The following is an 18877-nucleotide window of genomic DNA, read 5'->3' on the forward strand; positions in this document are numbered from 1 at the left end:
CTATGTGCTTTATAAAGCTAAATTTAGACTTTTTTTTTTTATCCAGTCTGTCAATCTCTGCTGTTTTGATTGGAACATATAATCCATTCACATTTAGTGTGATTGTGTTTGTATGTGTTTGTGTGTGTGTGTGTGTGTGTGTGTGTGTGTGTGTGTGTTACTTGGGATTGTACCTAGAGCTTTATAAATACTAGACAAACACTTTACCAGTGAGCTACATCCTCAGATCTTTTTATTTTACTTTCAGATAGAGCCTTGCTAAATTGCCCAGGCTGGCCTTGCACTTAAAATCCTACTGCCTCAGCCTCCCAAGTAACTGAGAGACATGCATCACCACACTCACCTTAATAGGATTTTTGACCTTGTTAGATTTACGCCTACCATTCTGCTCTTTGTTTTCTGTATGCCTTCTATTTATCTCATTTCTTTGTTTCTCCTTTTCTGCTTTATGTTTTTTAAACTGGTATTTTTTGTGTGCCTTATTAATTCATTTGTTGATTTCTATAGCAACAGTTTTTACTGTTAATTTCTTTTTTTTTATTTTTTATTTTTTAGTGGGTCTGGGGATGAAACCCAGGGGAATTCAACCTCCAAGCTATACCCCATGCCCTATTTTTTATTCTTTATTTTGAAACCGGGTCTCACTGAGTTGCAGAGGGCCTCACTAAGTAGCTGAGGCTGTCCGTGAACCGCGATCCTCCGGTCTCAGCCTCCCAAATGCTGGGATTGCAAGTGTGCGCCACCACACCCAGCTTTCAATTTCTTAATCCTTGTTAATGAATTACAGTATACATCTTAACTTCATAATGTACTTCAAGTTAATATAGACTCCGTTCTAATAAAATATAGCAAATTTATTCCAATATAGCCAATTTATTTTGTCTTTCTTTATATTATTATTGTCATAATTATGCATAATTAAACACAAAGGATACCAAGTTATAGTTACAGCATATGCAATCTAATGAATTTCTAAAGAAATTAGAGGAAGAAGGAAAATATATTTATAGTTTTTTAATTCACCCACATATTTATTGTTTCTGATATTCTTCATTTCTTCATGGATTTGCATTGTAGTTTTCCTGTAAGTCTGAAGGAGGCATTTTGAATTTTTTTGTAAGGCAAGACTACTAAATATACATATATATAATATATATATATGTATATATAATCACTTTGTTTATTTTGAAAGGCTTTATGCCTTCATCTTTAACTTACAGTATTGCTAGACACAGAATTCTTGGCCGACAAACCCCCCGCTCTTTTCTTTGAGTCTGTCTTTCTGCTGTCTTCTCCTCCATTGTTTCTGAGGAGTCAGCCATTGGTCATGTTGTTTGCCTATACATGATGAATTTACTGCTTTCCAGTTTCCTCTTTGGGCCATTTTTTCTACAAATACACTTTCCTGCCACTTCCTTTCTTCTTCTTGGCTGTCCATTGCACTTGTGTTGGAATGCTTGGTCACAGAGAACTCTGGGGTCCTCTTCATTTTGCTTCCATCTTTTTCATATTCATATTCGGATTGGATCGTTTCTATTGCTGAGTATTCTAGTTTTCTAATTCCTCTTCATTTTATTTACTCTCTCGTTCAACTCTAGAATTTCCACTTTGCTCTTCTTGATAGTTCCTCTTTCCTGGTTGAGATTCCCTATTTGTTGACGGGTCGTCACCATAATCTGACCTAACCCCTTAAGCACATTTTTCTTTAGTTCTTTAACCATGTCTGACGGCTCTTTGGAAGCCTCTGTCTGCTAAGTCCAATACTGCGGTCACACAGAATCAGTTTCCATCGTCTTTTGCTCCCTGAACATGAATCACATTTTTCCTTTTTTTTTTTTCTTTCTTCTCCTTCCTCCCTTCTTCCCTCCCTTTCTTCCTTCCTTCTTTTCTTCCTTCCTTCCTTTCAATTTTATCTTTAGCTTATAAGTCTGTCTTCCCAGGAATGACCCCCTTTGTGTGCATGGCTTAGCATTCAGCCACTGATTGGGCAGATGCTGTACTAAGATACCGGGCCCATAATGCTTCCGTCCTCTGCCAGGTGATCTGTGTGTGTTGAGGAGCACACCCAGACCTCAGCCAGTTCCCGAGCCCGCCTGGCTGTGGGCTGGGGCTTTCTGCCGGCTTCCCTCAGGTCTCCGCGCACATGTCATATTCTCCCGGGCAGTTTGAGGTGTGGAGAGCTAAGCCGGTGCTTTTATGACTCTCATCTCCATTATCTCCCATCACATTTTTCGGTTGGTCCATCACTCGCCCCAACTTGGGCTACAGCCTCAGGCCAGCGAGGCCCTGGGCTTTCCCCATTCATTTTCCTACTGAGTTTGCCATTTTGACTGGCAGTGCTGCTGAGCATGGGTTTTGCCCCCTGCTCCAAATCAGGTCGGCCTCCTCTGGCATCCTCGTCCTGGTAAAACCATCGTTCTAGCCAGGTAAGCTAAGAGGCAGTAGGGGATGTACTTACCCAAAATTCTGCCAGGTTCCTGTGAATAAACAATTCTCAATTTTCCTTTTGCCTTTGGTCAATATCCAGAGCCCTGAAAGGGTTCTGTTGACAAGTGTCCAGTTGTATGCTTGTTAAAGGGGGTAGTGGACCTGCCAACCTCTTCAGTCATAGCTGGAACTCTCCTGGCAGAAGAAGTTTTGTTAATCTTAAGAAAGTGTTTGTATATTGTATAGAATGCGGTTGCCATGAAAGACTTCATCCTGACTCCTCATAGATTTGGGTTATTTCCCAGAATTCCAAACCCCTTTCCTCATGGAGCATTTGGTGCCTGAGGCGCCCTGAGATAAGTACTAACCAACCCCAGGGCCTTTGCTTCCCTCCCTCCACCATGGAGGGTTCGCCTGCTGAGGTCCTGTCCGCGAGCTCTCACATCAGCTCCCAGCCTGGGCTGCTCTTTGCCACAAGCCAACCCAAGGGCAGCAGCTGGGACCCGTCTGGGATAGAACTCTTGAAGAAAAATGCCCTAGTCATCAACATGTTTCTCTTTCATTTATCTCTGCCATCTGAGAATACAATGCAGATAATATCAGGCTCAACAAAAGGTACATTCTGATTTTATTTTCAGTTTTTTTGTCCAGACACAGAAGACTAAGTGCTTGGCTATCAGAAATACCTACCACAAAAAAAAAAAAAGAAAGAAAGACATGCTCCGTGGAAGGCCAGAGGGGGTAGCTCTGCTTGTTCACTTCCGCGCTCTCTGTGTATGTATGTGTGTGTGTGTGTGTGTGTGTGTGTGTGTGTGTGTATATATATATATATATATATATATACACACACACATATATTCCTTAAAAAAAAAGAAAAGAAAAGAGAAAGAAAAAAGTTTAAACCCCACCACCCACTCATCAGGTGATTGGAGACCGTAGTTGTAAAACTGTGCTGCAGGCAGAAGTTCTGAAAAATCCCAGAAAGTGTTGAAAACATCTCTAAACAAGGTATTTTTCTTCTGCACCTTTCTTGCTAAAGGTCCCAATTGCTGCCAAGAAAACTAGTGAGAATGTTAGCTGCCAAATAAAAAATTTATGATGGTGTTTGGCAAAGGACGATCTCGCTGCTTGCTTTATACATTTCCACAAGGCACTTGAAGGCTGCCTCACTTTCTTCCTTTCCCCACGGCCCCCTCCCACTTTGGGTACGTAAGCCTCACTGATCACTGTTCTGAGTCTGTTCTCTAATAAAAGAGCAAACTCCTATAAAGTAGGATTAAACAGTATAACTTTTTCCCCCTTCAGTAACCTCTGAAAATGCGAGAAAACGGCTTTCAAATATGTGTTGCATGAAAGGGGGGAAAAGAGGTGCCGAGATTGCTTGTTTAGAATAAACACGTTTATAGGGAAAGGAGTAAGGACCCTCGGTTAACAAGTATAGACTCTTCACAGTAGAAAGAATCTTGGAAACCCCCCTATCTTTGCACACCACAATACCTTTGCACACAAGGAGACGGGGCCCGGCAGCACCAAGTGCTCTGCCTGAGACACACAGCCGAGCAGCCGCCCACCAGGACCAGGGGCTGCCTCCGATCTGGACACCACTCTGTCCCCCACTCTTCACACAGCTCGACATTGCTCATGTTTGTTGGGTTCCCTGTACACACACACACACACACACACACACACACACACACATACACACACTCATGAAAATCCATGGCATGTTTCATGAGCTTCATGAAAATTAAAACATTGCCAGTTGCGATGGCACACACCTATAATCCCAGCAATTTGGGAGTCTGAAGCAGGAAGATCACAAGTTCAAGGCCAACCTCAGCTACTTAGAAAGACCCTGTCTCCAAAAGGATTGGAATGTAGTTCAGTGGTAGAGCTACATTCTGGGTTCCATCCCTAGTACAGAAAAAAAAGAAAGGGAGGGAGAGAAGAAAATTAAAACATTTGCTTCTCTAGCCAGGCATGATGGTACATGCCTGTAATCTCAGTACTGGGGAGGCTAAGACAGGAAGACCACAGGTTTGAGGCCAGCTTGGGCAGCCTAGCAAAACCCGTAGCAACTTAGCAAGACCCTGTTTCAAAATAAAAAATGAAATAGAGATGAGGGTGTGGCTCAGAGATAGAATGCCCCTGGGTTCAATCCCCAGGACAGGAAGGAAGGAAGGGAAAGAAAAGAGGAAAAGATTTGCTTCTCTAAAACTCTTTGCAGAAACCAACACATTAAAACTGAATCAAGAGCCAGGCATGGTGTCACACACTTGTAATTCCAGTACTTGGGAGTCTAAGACAGGAGGATTGCAGATTCAAAGCCAGCCTCAGCAACTTAGTGAGGCCATCTGCGATTTAATAAGACTCTGTTTCAAAATAAAGAATAAAAATAGAGCTGGCGGTGTAGCTTGGAGGTTGAATGCCCTGGGGTCAATCCCCAGTTCTGCACACACACAAAAAGCCAGAATCAAGATTTGCAGTGCCGACCTGAGATGGCATGGCCTGCTCATGTCAACTAAGCCTTCTGGCTGGAGCAGTAATGTTTATGTGAGCCTTTAAAAAGGGGAATGGGTGGGGACTCTCTTTGGAAGGAAGGGTTTTTTGAATTGAATTTGGATGTTGATAGTAATTATGTAGGCCGGTGAACACCCTGAAATATTTTACCAGCCTGTCTGAGAAGGCAAAATTATCTGTCTCTGTCTTCTCGAAACAGTTATCTGATTGTGCTTTTAGTTGTTAATTAGTGCTGCTGCACCTCTGTTTCATCGCACGAACTATTCAGAAGCCCACGCCGCACCCGGGTTTCTTGCCCGGCTCTGGCTGTAGCCTTTGTCACACCCTCGCCGAAGTGGAGGCCCAGGGCCAGGCTGCGGCAGCCTTTGGCTGCGGCAGTGTTAAGGAAGTGAGTGTTATTTGATATAAAGTATTGCAGACAGACCAGGAGTAAGCGGATTATTTCAGACAGCGTGAGGAGGTAACCCGAGGAAGATTAGCCCGACATAAGGCAGATATCATAAGCAAATTAGAAAACCTCCCCAATTAGCAGAAGAAACCCAGATTTGTGCTGTTTGTGATCTTCCGCTGAAAGGCAAAGTGTCGATGTTATGGGCTCTAGTCTTGATTTAAGTTGAAAAGTTGGCATTTCCTATCAGCGCGTGTTAGCATCTGAGGCTGTAAACTGGCCTAATAAACGAAGCAGATCCCTGTTCTCCCTGCTGCAGAATAGTCCCTGCTCTGAGCTTCTTCTATACGTTGGGTAATGTTTTACTTGGCCCTGGAATAATCTCTAGGGCATATTATAATGTTTCTATACTGGAAATATTCGACATGACTCCACCGTATCACACTTAATCTCTCTTTTGTCTGTTTGCCTCGTGGAACACGGATCATGCTGGAGTCATAAAAATGAAGTGTGCAAGATGCCAGATGCTACAAATACAACCAGATACGTACAGATAGCGTCCTTGGTGGTAGTGTTAGGGTCCGAGAGTCACCCCCTTACCCAAATAACGAAGGACACACCAAGGTTGCAACTCACAAGCAGAGTTTATAGTGCTGCAGCTCTCACTGGCATGCCAGGGTCGAGACTCCTTCACTAGCTTGACTGTCAGTAGAGGAATTGCCCAGCAGCTACCAGAGGGAGCCTCTGGCCGAGCTAGCGTTCAGCCTCAGTAGACAGCAAGGAAAGTGGTCGGAGCTCGACCCTGAGCACACTTCAGGCTCTATTTTTATAGCCCCTGGAGGGGTGGTTACACACGTCACAGCCCGCCAAAAGGTAGGATATAACCAATCAGATAAAAAGGTAAACAAGTACAACCAATAATTTCAAAAGAAAGCACACACACACTTGAATTACAGCAAATAGTCTTAAATGACAGCCTTTCTACGTCACTGCCCGCCAAAGAGTGACTTTCTCTTTCATGCTTGGTTACTATGGCAACCTTCAGCTCGGCCCCTGAGTACTGACCGTTTGAGGAGCCCTCCGGGTGCTTCCTTGAGATAAAGTTGCGGTGAGCTTGGGCCTCACTTCCAAGAAAAATAGCTTCATTCCCTAAATTACTTTATACTATTTTAAAATATCTCAAACTTTAAAAAACAATTCTTAACATCAAGAATTTTGAAAAACAAGTCTATCCTTAAAATAATTTCTAATAGTAACCTAGGTTTTTAAATTAAAACAACTTTTAACATTAAGGTAGCTGGGACATAAGCAAGCAGTTTCACAGAAGCCAGAACTCAGGCAGTTATCATAAGCAGGAACTTACAAGTTGTACTTTATATTGGCAAGTGGGGTTACCGAAGCAGAGACTCACAGTTAATTCTTCACATTTTAATTTTATCAGGAGAGGGGAATGTTTCCTTACAGTACTCTCACATGTTTTTGTTACTCTCTTACTTCTACAAGGGTCCTATTTTAATTCTAATATCCTGCTTTCTTATTTCTAGTAGATTCCCTATACTAGTATTGTCAATATCTTAGATTCTTCTTCCTGCATTCCTTCAGTAGCACTTGAAATCTGAACTGGGCCTTGTTTTTACAAACAGGGTGGCACTCCTGGGGCAGGCTGCCGGCTGTGTGCTTCAGCAGGACGCAGGGCTCTGATTCTGGAGCCACGTATGGATGATCGGGTCATTCTAAACCAGGCGCTGGTGTCGCAGGGCATTGTTGCCTTTGCGGGTGCGTGGTATTTTTCTCCAAGTGCACAGTGTGTTCTTTGCTGCTTTTTGACCTCTGATGGATTGCAGTCAAGTGGTGCAGCAGGAAAGCCCTCCACAGAGCCCATCTTCTGTAAAGAAGAGAGCATCTGCTCTCCTCATTTTTTAAGGTCTGAAATGCATTCCAGCTACATTTTTATTTCCCCAGAATTCAAACAACCACAAACAATGACAATTTGGAGAATCTATTTTGCAACCTTTCTACTTGAGGGGGAGGGGGCAGTGCTGGGGTCCAAACCCAGAGCCTGTCGCAGGCTAGGCAAGCGCCGTACCATCGAATGCCTCCCAGCCACCGTCCACCCCATTCTGCAGTCTCGTCCAAGGAAAAGGTGATTTTTTTTTCGTATATGAAAGGAGGGTCTCAATTTTTTTCTGATTATATAAACTATACCTGTTCATTATCCAAAAAAATTGCAAAATGCAGTGAATCATAGAAATATTTTAAAATTATGATCCTAATGCCTAGACATAATTGTTTTATTTCAATGTATGTCTTTCCAATTTCTGTTTCACATTTAAATGTGCATTTTTTTTTCTTTTGGCAAAATTTGGATTCTAATGAACATACAAACTGCAACCTTCGCTTTTTACCTAACATATTCTAGGCAAGAAAATTGGTCTTAGCGATGCTTTAGGATAGGTCCAGACCTTACTTCCTGAATCCTCAAGAATAATACATCTCTTCATTGTAATCTTACTGAAGCTAAACTTGTGTAGTTCTTTCCATTGAAAATTATCAGTACCAAGTGCATTTTGTGGCAACGCTCAACTCATTAGTATTGTATGATACAGTATCGTATCGCCGTTTCCCTCATGCAGAACAAGACATCTCCTCTGTTTTCACCTATGTGGTCTAATTTGAACATCACGAGAACCTGTGAGGCAGGAGAAGGACAGATATCATTAGCCTTGACTTTATTCATAAATGCCAAGCGTCTTACCTGGCATGACAGCGCTTGGATGTGCCGGGCGTGCTGTCTCCAGCGTGGCACCGCACACGGCCTTGGGAATCCATCTGATTTTAGATGCACACCAACGGCACCACTACTAGCCATGCGGCTTGGGCAGGTTAACACCCCAAGTCTCGGTTTTCTCCCCTAGAAAATAGGAACAGTGAGACTTTTGTCATAAATTTGTTGAGAATTAAATTTAAATTTTTGTGTCAAGTAGTTAGGATTGTGGGAGAAATCTTCAAACAGAGCTTAAAGAGAATTTTTTTTTTCATTTTTCTTACACCGTTCCTCTTTTTTAACATTATTTTGAAGCATTATTATTACTTATGTAAAAATATGCATTGATTCAAGAAAATGTAGAAATATATAAAGATAGAAAAAAGTACTCATCATTCAAATACAAGCACTGAGCCAGGCATGGTGGCGCACGCTTGTAATCCCAGGATTCAGGAGGCTGAGACCAGAGGAGCACGGTTCAGGGCCAGCCTCAGCTACTTAGTGAGGCCCTCCGCAACTTAGTGAGACCCTGTTCAAAATTAAAAAATAAAGCCAGGTGTGGTGGCGCACGCTTGTAATCCCCCGCTTGGGAGGCTGAGACAGGAGGATCGCACAGGTTCGAAGCCAGCCTCAGCTACTGAGTGAGGCTCTCAGCAACTTAGTGAGACCCTGTCTCCAAATAAAATAGAAAATAGGTCTGGGAGTATATAGCCCAGAGGTAGAAGGCCTCTAGGTCCCACCCCCAGTACCACAAAATAATAATAATAATAATAATAATAATAATAATTCAAACCCTGTTAAGTAACACCTTGGCTGCATTTCCTTCCTGTGTGTGCAAGCGTGGGTGTGTGTGTGCAAGCGTGGGTGTGTGTGTGCAAGCGTGGGTGTGTGTGTGCATGCGTGGGTGTGTGTGTGCATGCGAGCATGGTGGGAGATTGGGGATTTAACCCAGGGGCATTCTGCCTCCAAGCTACACCCCCAGCCCTATTTTATTTTCATTTTGAAGCAAAGGTCTCCCTGGGTTGCTGAGCGTCTCAAAACCTGCAGTCCTCCTGCCTCAGCCTCCAAGTACTGGAATTACAAGCATGTGCCTGGATCTCTCTCTTTTTAATTTGTTCACAAAGGCTTACCATTTGATTTTAGACATGCCAACTAGTGTTTTAAACTCACAGAATATGGACAGCGAAGGCATGTGCTTTACAAAGTATGTGCTGGGGGCCTCAACACCCGGCTTGCTTTCCTCTCATAATAGAGAACCATTTCCAGGAAGATAATACAGGACTGGAGCAGATGAGAATATACCAGGAGCCTCATGTGGGTGGGGAATGTAGCTCAGTGGCAGAGCACTTGCCTAGCATACATGAAGCCCTAGAATCAGTCCCCAGCCGTGTAAAAATAAATTTAAAAGAAGAACCTGAGATGTCCAAGTACCATGGTGAGCTCCTAACCCACTGATCCCATGGCTCAGGAACACATCAAGTAAAGCCCAGGCCTTCACAAGCCAGTTCCCCTGCCAGGCCCCAGATCAGCCTCGTCACCCAGGCAGGGGCAACTCCGTGGAAGAATTATTACACTTGAATCTCTTCAACCAGTGGGCAGAAATGCTCTTCCTGGACCCTTAAAAGATGTTCTGTTCAGGCTGAAAGGGAAACTCCTACAGCCAAGCATCACCTGTCAGCTAATTTGATAGTTCTCTATCACCTAAACCATTAGTGAATACACTGATTATCTATCTCTATCTCTCTCTCTCTCTCTCTCTCTCTCTCTCTCTCTCTCTCTCTCTCTCTCTCTCTCTCTCTCTCTCTCTCTTTCTTTTTTGCAGTTCTGCTTTGGCTTTACCCAAGATTTCTCTGAACCATTTGGGCAAAATTGATTTTTATTAGTTCCACTGGCCTTGTGGAAAATTATCTCATGAACTGGTTTTTATAGGAAAACTCAAAGCACAGCACAGGGTAAAAAATAAGCCTATAGCAGTCAAAACTGTTGTCTGAAATGTCTTCAGACTGGAAGGCTGAATTTATTGCACAAAACAAGTGCTAGGGAGGCGGAGGTGTGCAATCCTGCTCATTATCACGGGAAAGGGGAACCGGAAAGCCGAGTAAAAAATTAAATTTTAATAATGCCAGTGATATTTTCTAAATCTTTCCTGACAGAAAGATTCTCATTATTTTTATCTGTCTCTGAGTAGGTTCTTTTAGTGCCATCTCAGAAAATGGCCCCAGCTATGATTGTTTTCCAGGTTTTAAAGCATCAGAAAAACCAAATATATACAGAGAGAAATAGACCCAAGATTGTTCAAGGAAGGGCCAAGACCGTGCTGACATTCCGGCTAGAGTATCTGCTGGGAATGCCTTCAGCTTTCACAAAAGAGATCCCTGTTGTTAAGACAATTGCTGTGAATCCCCGCAAACAAAGGGACCCACCCTGCAGTTGGTCAAGGAGAAACCCAGTTGCCCCCTCCCCCAGCCCGAAGTTTGGGTTTGTTCTGGAAATCACCCTATGCCGGCCAGGAAAGGAGATTCAAGAAAAAAGTGGGACTAAAGTGTTGTTTGGGTAAATGTGAAAATGCGCATTCCACACATCCCACATACAGAATTGTTTGGGATGCAAGGAAACTAAGGCTGGAATCATTCACGCAGCCAGCTGGCCCTGGTGATGTGAATGTCTTTTGTTCGCTTAGATTTTTAGTGCGTGCGCATGAGCCTGTCTTGGTCCCAAAAGGAGGTCTAGCAACCTACCTAAGTATATGCGGCAAGGTAAGATTGTATACACACACGGTGGAGTTGGGACTGAGGCCGACACTTAGACCATGAAGCGGGCTGTATTTGCGAGGAGGGGGCCTCAAATTTATCTCCGGGCATTCTGGAAGCAGACTTGAAGGGGGAGAAGAGTTCAGGTGCATGAGCCAGTATGCAGGAGATAAAAAGACAGTTCCTTCTCCTACCAAAAGAACTCCCTGCCATCAAAGCTCATTACAGGGACGCAGAATGCCTCAGGTAATACCCACCGTGCTCAAGAGCATTTGTAGCGAGGTGCAAGGGATGAAACACCTGTAATCCCAGTACTTAGTAGGCTGGGACAAAAGAGTTGCAGGTTCGAGGCCAGCCTCAGCAATTTAGCAAGACCTTGTTTCAAAATAAAAATTAAAAAGAGGGGCTGGGCATGGTGGTGCACGCTTGTAATCCCAGTACTTGGGAGGCTGAGACCTGAGGACTGCACAGGTTCGAAGCTAGCTTCAACAGCTTAGTGAGGCTCTCAGTAACTTAGTGGGACCCTGTTTCCAAATAAAATATAAAATAGGTCTGGAGATGTAGCTTGGAGATAGAAGGCCCCTGTCCATACCCAGTACCTCAAAAAAAAAAAAAAAATTAAGAAGAGGGAACTGAGGGGTCCTAAAAAAAAATAAAAGAACATCCTTACAGGAGATGTAAGTTACCATGGCCACCTCTTACTGTCCAGCAGTGGTGTTAGCCAACCCAGCAAGGGTGTATGTGCAAAGCCAGGCAGCACTACTAATGCAATAAGCAGTGATGGGACTCCTGGGTTCACTGCCTCAGAGAAGACCCCAGGATCTCCTGCAGGCGGGGTGGAGCCTGGGCACCCAGGCTCTGCAGCTACGGCTCTTCTCAGCTGGACTTTTGACAGGTCAGCCGCAGAAGGGAGTTTAAGGTTGTTCCTTCTGCCAGCCACCAGAGTGGAGCCACCTGACATTGTTAATTAGGGACCATCTTGTCACTAGCAGCCAATAAGGAGTCAGATTTCATCATCAATGTGAAAATTTAGGCCGGGAATCCTTTGGACAGTACCCCAAAGAATGACAGAGTAAAGGTCAGCTCGCTCCTATTCATGGAAGTGTGTAAAAGACAACATACACACACACACACACACACACACACACACACACACACACACACAAAGCTGGGCATCATGGTGGTGCACATCTGTAATCCCAGTACTTGGGAGGCTGAGACAAGAGGGCTACAGGTTCAAAGCCAGCCTCAGCAACTTAGTGACGCTGTCAGCAACCTAGCAAGACACTGTTTCAAAAAAAAAAAAAAAATTTAAAAGAGGACTGGAGGTATAGCTCAGAGGTAGAACACCCCTGGGTTTAATCCCCAGTGTCACACATGTACACGTGCGTACACACACACGCACACATACCAAAAGGACCAAAAAATAAAATTCAAAGGCAACGCAACTCTTCTCGGGTACCTGGGCCTCACATGTTCATCACCGTTTAGAGATGAGGAAATTAAGAAATGTTCCCTTGTTTTCCCCAGGATCCCTCAGCAGAGGTTGGTAGAGGCATTCCTACCCACCTCTTGGTTCCCCTTACAGTCTTCTGGCTTTGAATGCACCACATAGGAAGTGTGCAAGCCATCCTCCTCAGACCAGCCAACCAGGCATCTCCTGCTGCAGACTGGGAAGGTCTGGGCGCTGCGATGTGCGGTCTGGCCCTCACCTCTGTTTGTGCTTCTCCTGACCTTGTGAGCATCTCTGAATGCGCACGCAGGCTGTTTGGTGACCCTGTTGACCTCCCCCTGGGCTTTGACCCTGTGGTTAGGAATCGGTTATAGGCTAAACGGGATGCTTTCAGCGTGGACCCCTGAACCTTGGACTTCTGAGAACCGCAGGGTCGGGAGGGCCAGGCTTCAAGTCTCCAGTAGGGTGAGGCGGGGTTGCAAGCATCCCCGCCTTTCCTTCCTTTTAATTTGTCCTCCAGTACCGAGTCAGAGGTCGCAGACAAGACCCACGGGCCGTCTGCCCCGCAGATGTGCTTTGCTTGGCCACCCAGTGTTTTGGAAAACTTCTGACTTGGTTGCCAATATTTAAAACATAGGATTCCTCAGAGAGAAAATAATTTCTCGCTTCTCTTGGCAAATCAGAAGATCTTGGGCTCTGAGCCCGCTCTGACTCCCAGCAGCAGCTAGGAGCCGTCCCACTGTTCAGAAACAGGGCAGGCACCCCAGTTCTCCCAGCCCCCTCTCCCACTGCCTGCAGCGCTCACAGGGCCTCCCTTCTTGCAGGGAGAAGGAACATGCCCGTTCCCAGGCCAGAGATGACACAGCCTTCCTGCATACACCTGGGTCCCTGCTGACTGATCACGGCACCGCCCCACCTCTACTGCCCAAACTGTCTGGGCTTCAACCATTTTGCTTACTTGAGATGAGCTTTCCGACAGGTGTTCTTCACCACGGCTCACCTGCGCAGCACTGATGGGTGCTAGTTTGGGGTGTGCGGAATCAGTTTAAGATTGTGACGTCCCTATCACAAGTGGGGATTGTGGGAAAATTGGTGAGTAATAATAGTAGTGGGGTGATAATCATTATTATAGTTACTTATTGAGCAATTGCTGTTGCCGGGCCCTTCGCCTTAAATTAACTCATTCGTTTATTAATGTTACTCATTAGCAAATTACTACCATTCTGTGCCCCCTGTACCAAAAGGAAATCCAAACTTGGACACTTGAGAATTCTCAGATTCCTCGTATTGATACTTGTCTTAAAAACAGAGGACTAATGAAGGACTGTCCACTTTTTATTTCACAAAGTAAGAAAGAGCAGTTTCCATGAGTAAGTCATCTCTGATGCCCAAGGAGCAAACCCAGCCCTCTGCTGTCACCGTCATTGCATAAAGTAAAGAACACGTCCACACTAAAGTGGTCACAATGACGTAACCTCAGAGGAGCGACAAAGCCACGTGCCCGCAAATGGCTGCTGTGCAGCAGATCCTGGGCTCGAGTCTGGGAAGCCTGGCTCCCGGCGCAGGTGGCCCATCAGTCTCTACCTGGTGCATCCCTGGCTTCTCTGGAGGCCGAGGGTGAGGGGCCTTCAGCCAGGGAGCGGCCTGGGGGGGGTGCTGCTTCAGGAAGAAAGGAAGGTTGATCTCCAATAAAGGGTCAGGACCCAGTGGTGTGGGGAGTCCTCAGGCAGGTCCACCGGGACACCCACAGGAGCTGGGGGAGGGGTGAGAGGCACCTATGCTGGGGGTGGGGAGAGGCTCCTCCTGGCCCGGACACCAGTGACAGTCTGTTCTGGGCTGACAGCTTTGCCAGGGCCACCCCCAGAGTGGGCCTCGCCTTCTCCCTGGGTGGGCCTGAGCCATCAAATCTGGGTCCTAATAAATAAGGATCATTGTGAAGATTAAATAACATCATATGTGCATGAACTGTTTGGGAGCCATATCCTTCCCCTCAGCGCCTGCTGACAGTGCTGGGGAGAGATTCCTTTCTGTCATTCCCCGTGTGGGGAAACTCAAGAACAGAGGCTTTAGCTGGGCATGGCGGCACATGCCTGTAATCCCAACACTTGGGAGGCTGAGAGAGAAGGATTGCAGGTTCTAGACCAGCCTCAGCAACTTAGTGAGACCCTGTTTCAAAATAAAAAAATTAAATAGGGCTGGAGGTGTGGCTCAGAAGTAGAATACCCCTGGGTTCAATCCCCAGTACCACAAAGGAAAACAAAAAAAAAGCCAAGACCTTTTGTCTTTTCCCAAGATTGCACAGCGAGATGAGCCAATTCTCTCATCTGGTTTTCTTTTCTGTCTAGCACTTTATTCCAGCAGATACAGTCAATTAAGTCTTCAGCAAACTGTAGTCTTTCTGTAGCATATCCAGTAACCTGTGTAAGTTATGCAGAAGTAATAAAAATCACGGGGCACAGGTCATTTGCTGCCCCCCTGTGCACAGGCCCAAGCAGGCAGCCCCCAGAGGATGACTGCCGTTCTCTCTGCCCGACTCCCAGGCCTTCGTGCATCTGTCTGCAAGGAATCAATTGAGTCCCTTAGACGGCTGAAAGGACACAGACAGTGTGATTGGGAAACATGAAAAAATACTGTGGAAGAGAAAGGAGTATCATCTTAATAAGTCAATGTGTGTTTACAGTGAGTAAGTAGAGTTACTAAGTAACTTTTTTACAGCACTGAGCTGGTTGGCTTTGGTTAGTTGGCATGCCGCCGTACAGGTTGAGCATCCTAATCTGAAAATCCAAAACCCAACATGCTCTGAAGCAGAGCACTCAAATACTCAAAACGATCCAGATTCCAGGGCATTCAGTAAAACCTATGCAAATATTCCAAGATCTGAAACACTTCTGGCCACCGGCATTTGCGTAGGGGACACTCAGTCTGGACTTACAGAAGCAAACCTGCGTGCCCGATCACTGTGTCTGTAGAGAAGAGTATACAGATGAAGCCCTTGCTGGGTGTGGTGGTGCACGCTTGTAATCCTAGCACTTGGGAGGCTGAGACAGGAGGATCGCACAGGTTCGAAGCCAGCCTCAGCTACTTAGCGAGGCTCTCAGCAACTTAGTGAGACCCTGTTTCCAAATAAAATATGAAAAAATGGGTCTGGGAGGATAGCCCGGAGGTAGAAAGCCTCTGGGTTCTACCCCCAGTACCACAAAAAAACCAAAAAAAAAACAAAAAACCAAAGATGAAGCCCTTGTCAAAGACACTAGAAGACTGGCCCAGTGACATGGACACTGGTCTGTGTGCGCTGCAGTGGGGAGACGAGGCCGGAGGGTAGCTCCAGGGGCCCCGGTGCCTCCTCTGTAGGAAAGGCTGTGACAAGAGTCACGGGCCGGTCCTGAGCTGCGTGCTCAGTGGGTCACAGCGTAGGAACTGGTTCACAGTGACACCCATGGAGCATGAGCTGCCTGGCTGCAGCTATCGTTATCGTAGTTGATGTTGCTGCCAATGAGGCCGGGGACAACGTGTTCCAGGGACCCCTAGGAGTCCCGGAGGAGCAGAGCGGAGCATCTCCCTTCACCTCTCAGGACCTCGTTGTCCTCGGCTCTCACATGAAGAACCTGGACTTGGGCACAAAGACGTTTCCAGCACTAGCAATCTGCAAGCCCATGTGGAATTAGGCCTACCTTGCATTTCTAGAGCGTCGTTATTTAATTCTCTTCAAGCCCTTTCCAAGTCCTTTGATGGACGCAAGCTGCCTTGATCCTATCTAAAGGCAGTAGCCAGCAAAGCCTCTCCCCAGGCCCCCCGCCATCGTCAAGTCCATATAGAAGAATGGCAGTGGCCATGGTGCCCAGGCTGAAATTTGATGTACACATTTGGCAACGGAGAGCGCAATGTAGCTACACACCACTGATCAAAACCGTGGACTTATCAGTGGTCTCTGACAGGTACGCGTTGGCTGCCTTCCCAGGCTGGGGAGGGATCCCGAGCTAGCCAATGGGCCGCCCGCCCTTCCCCTTTGATGTCTAAGCTGTCACCCTGGAGAGAAGGCTGGGCCCTGCTGGGAACACTGTCAACACGAGGCCCAGATAGGTAGCAGCCTGTGGGAACGAGGAGGGCAGCAGCCTGCTGGACTCCTGCCTCCACCTTCCCCAGCAGCCCCTGCAAGTCTCCAGGGCAGCCTTCCGGCCGCTGACAGACCGCACCGCCCGGCTTCCCTGAAACGACATCTCCTTTCACAGAACCGCTGGCCCACCGCATGCGTGTAAAGGGCTTACCTTTGAAAGTGCTGTAAAATCTTTCATGAATTAATCCTCTTCTCGCCAGCATGGCTGGCAAGTTGGCTGATAACTGTTTGGGAAGAAACTGAAACCCAGGTGTCACATCAAGTGACTTGTTCCAGGTAACCCCGGGCATGCCCAGGATTGTGGGCACCTCATCCCCGCCCTGGCATTACTCTGATTATTGCCTTTGTTGTCAGGCTTTTGTCGCTGATTGCTCATTGTGACCCTGCCAGCTCCCGGAGGGGGGACTTGGCCAAACCTGCAGGACTCATGTCAAGGGACCACTGTGTGCTCCAGAGGAGGAGGGCCTGCCCCGGGAAGCTTGGAGCTCTTAGACCAGGAACAGACAAACCACAGACAGAGAGCCACATCTATGTGGCCCCAAAAACACTGGCTTTCTGTGTTTAAATGGCTAAAAAAAGATTCAAAAGAAAAAATGGTTTGTTTGACATGTGAAAATTAGATGATGCTCAAATTCCAGTATCTGTAAAGTCTGATCGGGACACAGCCATGCTCATCATTGACATTCCATGAAGGCTACTTTTCCAACTCATGGGCAACATCAACCGTGCGACAGAGACCATGTCATCCGCAGAGCCTGAAATATTTATTGCCAGGGTTGAATTATGTCTCCCCACACCTTGCCCCACAGTCCTAAATTGCATTACCTTTTAATATGACCTCATTAAGAAAGAGGTCTTTTTTGAGGTCATTTCTTAAGATCAGGTTCTAAGCCAGGCATGGTGGCTCATGCCTGTAATCCTAATATTTCAGAGGCTGACACAAGAGGTCTCAGTTTGGAGGCCAACCTCGGCAACTTAACAAGACCCTCAGAAACTTAGTGAAAACCTGAAACTTTGAAACCCTGTTTCAAAATAAAAAGTAAAAAGGACAGTAAGCCTAGCGTGGTGGCACATGTTTGTAATCCCAGTACTTGGGAGGCTGAGACAGGAGGATCTAGGTTCACAGTCAGCCTTAGCTACTTAATGAGGCCCTCTGCAACTCACTGAGACCCTGTTTCAAAACAGAATAAAAAATCAGGCTGGGGGTGTAGCTCAAAGGTAGAATTCCCCTGGGTTCAAGCCCCACTACCAAAAAAAAAAAAAAAAGCAAGTCATACTAGAATAGAGCAGGGCCCTAACCCTGTATATCTTATAAAAAAGAGAAATTGGGACATGGTTTCTCACACAGAGTAAACACCATAAGAAGTAGAAGACAGAGGTCAGGGAAATGCATCTACAAGCCAAGAAACTGCAAAGATTGCTGACCAACCACCAGGAGAGAGACAGGGGCCTGCAGCAGATCCCCCCACAGCCTTAGAAGGAGCCAACCCTGCCCGCAGCATCGACCTCAGACTTGTAGCCTCGGGTTGGAGAGATAGCACATCTCTCCTGTGCAGAAAACCAGCTCCAGCAAACTAGTATCGTCTCGGTCAACATTCTCAGTGCTCTAATCCAAGACAACAGACCACACAACAACAGTGTTTGGAGGTTCAGCGTTCAGCCCATGTGAGGCCAGGGTCTGGAACTCAGGGATGGCGGCGAGAAGCAGAGAGGGGGGAGCATGGGGTCTGCTTTCACATCAGCGTTCAGCCCATGTGAGGCCAGGGTCTGGAACTCAGGGATGGCGGCGAGAAGCAGAGAGGGGGGAGCATGGGGTCTGCTTTCACATCATGGAGGCCAGGAGCAAGCGAGCAAGGGGGTCCAAAGACAAAAACATAGTCCCTCAGGCCACACCCCTGGGACCCACCTTCACAGTCACACCCCACCAGCCCAGGTTACCACCCAGGCCTAGATAAAGCCTCTCAGCGCACCCACAGTGACGTAAGTATATCAGCTGTGAACATTAACACATGAGCTTTTCAGGGGATATTCTATGTCTGTTCATAACAAGTATATTTACTGTTTGCCTCTTTATAGAAAAAGTCTGCTGATCCTTGTTACACTAAGTAGAAATTAGGAGATGAGATCAAACTACTCTGGTCCTCACTTGTACCTTAACTAGAGATAGCACAGCTCAGGTACTGGTGCCCAGCTCCACCCGTCAACACGTACCCCTCCTCACTGACTGCATCTGCACTGATGCCAGAAAATGTGGATTGTTGATGTTCAGTGATGGTTTGGAAGGATGGCCCGCAGGTTACACCTGGATTCCTCCCTGATTTATTTTTATTCTTTTTCATACTAGGAGTTGAACCCAGGGACATTCTACCTATCTCTGAGGTACACCCCAACGCTAATTTCTTTTTTATTTTGAAACAAGGTCTTGCTAAGTTGCTGAGGCTGGCCTCAAACTTGTGTTCCT

The sequence above is a fragment of the Muscardinus avellanarius genome, assembly GCF_963383645.1.
Source record: "Muscardinus avellanarius genome assembly, chromosome: 4".
NCBI classification, from domain to species: Eukaryota; Metazoa; Chordata; class Mammalia; order Rodentia; family Gliridae; genus Muscardinus; species Muscardinus avellanarius.